Genomic DNA, 4,923 nt, shown 5'->3' with positions numbered 1-4,923 from the left:
CCGATGAATAGGACCCCCGTTTCGACCGTAGCGCTCCAACACAAGTCCGTTTCGTCCGTTTTGCGGTACGCCACACCCCTCCCGATCAATAGGACCCCCGTTTCGACCGTAGGAGGTCCGTTTCCTCCGTTTTGCGGTACGCCACACCCCTCCCGATCAACAGGACCCCCGTTTCAACCGTAGGAGGTCCGTTTCCTCCGTTTTGCGGTACGCCACACCCCTCCCGATCAACAGGACCCCGTTCCGAACGTAGGAGGTCCGTTTCCTCCGTTCTACTGTACGCCAGGCCTCGTTTCCATCGCCTGTTCTGTCCAAGCCCTCTCGAGGAACACGACCACGCATTCCGTTCCGACCTAGCCGGTTGGCTCCCATGCGTTTCGTTGCCTCCCGATGAACACGACACATTCCGTTGCCTCCCCATGAACACGACGACGACGCTGTTTCTCCGTTCCGACCCAGCCATGTACACGAGCCCTCGCCGTATGGTTTTGGACTGGAACAGGAGAGGAGGGGCGGTGGTTTTGAAATGGAAGAGGAGAGGAGCGGCGCTGGATTTAGATTGGAACAGGAGAGGAGCGGCGGTGGTTTAAGAGGAGAAGAGCGGAAGAGCGGCACTGGTCTTGGAAGTGTTTTTTTTGTTGTTTTGCCTATTTTGGGTCAAAGTTTGACCACGTACTGTATGTGACAAGCAAAATGTGAATGCATGTCACCACAAATTGTATCGTTTGGTTCATATCTAAATGTACTTTCAAATTATATTATTTTTGCAACGTATAACATATATTTTATGTGTGAAAATCATGGTCATATATGACCCAGAATAAAAGGGAGACTAGTTAATGTGGGGTCGCTTTCTTAATTGAAGGGTAAATTGATTTTGATTTTGATCCAGTCACAGCGCGCCGGCCCTCTCGCCCAATCCTAAATCGCTGTCGCACGCTCCTCTCCCTCTTCTCCATTGCAAAACCACCTCCTCTCCTCTCCATCATCTCCATTCCAAAACCACCGTCTCGCCTCTCCCTCTTCTGATCTTCTCCATTCCAAAACTACCTCCTCTCCTCTCCATCATACCCATTCCAAAACCACCTCCTCTCCTCTCCATCATCTCCATTCCAAAACCACCATCTCGCCTCTCCCTCTTCTGATATTCTCTCCATTGCAAAACCACCTCCTCTCCTCTCCATCATCTCCATTCCAAAACCACCTCCTCTCCTCTCCCTCTTCTCTATTGCAAGACCACGGTCTCTCCTCCCATCTTCCAAAGCTAGCACCGGACCACTCAGAATGACATCTATGGAGAGGATGCAGCAACGAATCAGGCAGATCGCCGGCGGCGACCAGGCAAAGTTAGCCAGGTTGAAGGAGATCCTTATTTGGTTTGACAATGAGTGGGAGATTTCGAGGACAGTGCGGGCCATGTGGCAATGTATGCGAAAGAGCGAGACGGCGATGATGAGGGCGGCGATGTACATGTACTCCTCGGCGGTAGTCATGCCGCAGTCCTCTGAGTTCATCGAGTATCTCCTATGGGCGATGGAGCAGACAGATTCGCCCGAGGCGACAGTCAGGCGGAGGTGGTGGGCGTACAGGTCGAAGGTCGAGCACCCAGAGGATAACGAATCGATCGAGTATGGTGTGCCGTTCGTGAGGGTGCAGAGCCAGCCGGAGCCACAGGAGTATTCGTTCTCCCACCGCAAGAGGAGGCCGGATGGCGCGAGGTAGCTTCCCCGACGTTCTCCATGGTTCCCTCGACGCTCGCCTCGTTTCAACGGCGGCGGTAGGGTTTAAGGTAAGCTTCGCACTAACCTAATCTTCCACCTGCTCATGCTTACAATCAGTGTGACAGCTAATGAAAATCATGCTTACAATCAGTCTCCGAGTACTACGCCAATCACCCTAAAATAGCTCTGGACCTTTGGGTCAAAGTTGTGACACAGTGTACAAATAAAGAAAAATAGATTGGTGCTTCTTTCAGAAAAGAGTACTCCCTAGAAAACTGCCAATATAAGCTACTAGTATTTGGTTAGAGGATTTGCTGCCGAGAAAGATCCGTCCACAGAGAGCGCCACACATCCCACTAGTTGTGGTGGATGCCAATGCGTGTATGCAGCATGGTTGGTGTCGGTAATTTTTACTTGGCACACCTCGCACTCTGCATATATGCCGGTTCCATACGTACATTTGTGTAGTTCCACCAAAATGCAGCTGAATAACCCTGTTTGCACAGATAATGAAAAAGTGTGATTACATTATAGTGGCACTAGTTGATGAAACACACAAAATAAATAGAAGAAAATATTGCGATAGTATCATAGTATGCCATGCTGCGAGGGCGAGATGGGCCCTGCGATGCCTCATACGATACGCCTCATACTGGACATCGTCCCAAGTCTCCCAGATAGACCTTCTGCCAATGATGAACATCAGTGTACAACAGTAGTACAAGGAGGCGCCTTGAGACATTCAAATCTCTATTTTTGTGCATATCAACTAAAATTAAGCACCAAAGTTTGCAGAAATGCTTAAACATAACAATGGGACTAGTTGATGAAACATACTTTAACAAAGAGAAGCACTTTCTTTATCTACATTGGAAATGAAATGATAGAGATGACACTCGCTCTATTTTAACAATATTATTTGTGCAGTTCAACTAAGATCGAGCGTGAAATGTATATCTCTGTTTGCACAAAAAAGGTGGAAAGGAGGGTGACTAACAAGTGATGAAACATGCATCAAATGAAAAGAAGCATGTTCCTTATCTGAATGGCAATCCTACAAGGACAGTAGCAATTTCTAAAGCAGTGGCATTGCTAGATATTAGTGTGGGCATTAGGATTAACTATGACAACCGTTAAATACGACATTACTTTGGGCACGGGAGAGTAGGCGGACCAGGACAGTTGCATTTCTAATGAAAAGAACCAACTTATCTTAATGGGAAATTTTAGCAGGACATGTAAAGAAGTGCCATTGATTCATATTACTGGAGGCATTACATTGAAAACGACATTGGTTTAACGTGTCCTTATTTTTAACAGTGCGACTGCTACATTTTACCAGTGGCATTACATAAGAGTGGCTCGGGGCAACAAACATCAGAACAGGATATTTGGGTTGGTCCCATTTTTGTTCGGTATAGCCACCTTATACTGTGTGAGGCTAGCAAATCTAGTGCTGGACTTACTCTGTTGACTTGTCCCCCAGTCCCCACTTTCTTTCCTTTTTCCACCAATAGATAGGGTTTATATTGAGTTTGTACTGCGTTTCCCTTTATTTCCCTATTAGACCTAGAGACCAGTTGGATAGCCAGTCTCTGCTACTTTTCGCCCCCATTATTTCCTCTTTCGACCAAGTCCTAGATTCAGATAACAAATCCTCCCCCACCCCCACCCCCTTTCTTCCTTGTTAGAACCAAGTAGTACTAGATTCGAGTGCATGAACTAGTTTTACCTCTTAAACATAAAAAAATAGGTGGTTTTCGAACAGCCGATCGATCCTATCTACGAGGGGGCCTGAGAAATAGTAAAAGTTACAAATGCAGCGACGTTAGGAGCTCGGGAAGTAGAGCAAGGCCGGTTTCGAAGGAAGTTATACCTGATGGTCGCCGGGATGTCACTAGGTGGGCGGCGGGAGGCAGGATCTGCCCACACTACGACAGCGAGGAAGAAGGGGTCGGAGGCCCTCCCTCGCCAGTGGTGCTTGGGAGAGAACGGCAAGGCAGGCTGATCGGGACGCGCCAAGCAGTGGGTAAGAGCCGTCGCTGAGGACGACCGCGTGAACGTTGCACCTTCTCACCTTCCCCGGCGGAGAGGATCCGGCTGGATCTGTGACCAGCGGTGAGCAGAGAGAGAGAGAGAGTGTGTGTGGCCACCGCTGTCGTATTTAGATCTGGAGAGGCCGAGACAGTGTGAAGAGAGCAACACTACCAAGCAAGCGCGGAGGCTCCTGCCTATATAGTGGAGTAGTACTTAGTTTTCTTTTGTCTACCGGAGCCGGCTTGACCTCGTCAATGACTGTCGAGAAGTCTTGATGCACGTGGCCCGGAGGCGCAGTTGTTGTCATTTTGATCTGAAGCACCAGATTATAACATATAACACGAAAAAATGACACATGACAAGAAATCATAACCTCACCGCCCAAAGGAGACAACATGAATCGCAACAGACAAACTAGACGAGGAACAAAGCTCATATTAAAGATAAACTCGTAGAAAAGGGGTTTGTCGATAGATGTCCTAATTAACATAGCCGGTTTGACCTAGATGGCAGCCGAATAGTCACTGTTCGTGCATGTGCCTCCAATGACTAGCCCAACTCAGTTGTCGCTGTTTAACCCTCGCAGTGATCCGAAGCACATGACACATAATTTTGCGAGATGACAGGAAACCTTTTTTTAGATTTCTCACCACAACTACAGCCATGTACAACACAGCCTGCACGATATGTAGACGATAGCCAATCCAGGCGTGTCTGCTGGAGTCTAGTCACATGCATGGATGAACTGATCTTCTGTGTCTTGCAGGGATCGTCCAGGCACCAATGTAGTACAACACTTCTCTAGTACTATCGCTCGTCTGCCTCTTCTATTAAGTCACCCGACTTGCGGGGCCGGGGAGTGTGCCTATGGTCGGTTCTCAATTGTCGTCCCACATGTGTGTGCGAACGCAATATGACGTGCGTTCCATTCGGAGAGCAGCGTGCCAGACCGGCCGACCGTCTTGGGTGCGACGCGAACGCGACGGGCGTGCTGTATACTCCGTACATGTGTACCGCCGTTTTCTAGACGCTTTGCTCCATGGCGCGGGCGCAATCCATGGATACAAAATTAGTATATTGTATACTATTGAAAAGTCGAGGGCGGGGCTTTTCATGCCCGGTAGGCGGCGGGACAGTTCCGCCTAGTCGGTTCGACAGAGATGTG

The sequence above is a fragment of the Triticum dicoccoides genome, chromosome 5B, assembly GCF_002162155.2.
Source record: "Triticum dicoccoides isolate Atlit2015 ecotype Zavitan chromosome 5B, WEW_v2.0, whole genome shotgun sequence".
Taxonomy (NCBI): Eukaryota; Viridiplantae; Streptophyta; class Magnoliopsida; order Poales; family Poaceae; genus Triticum; species Triticum dicoccoides.
This window is presented reverse-complemented; position numbering follows the sequence as displayed.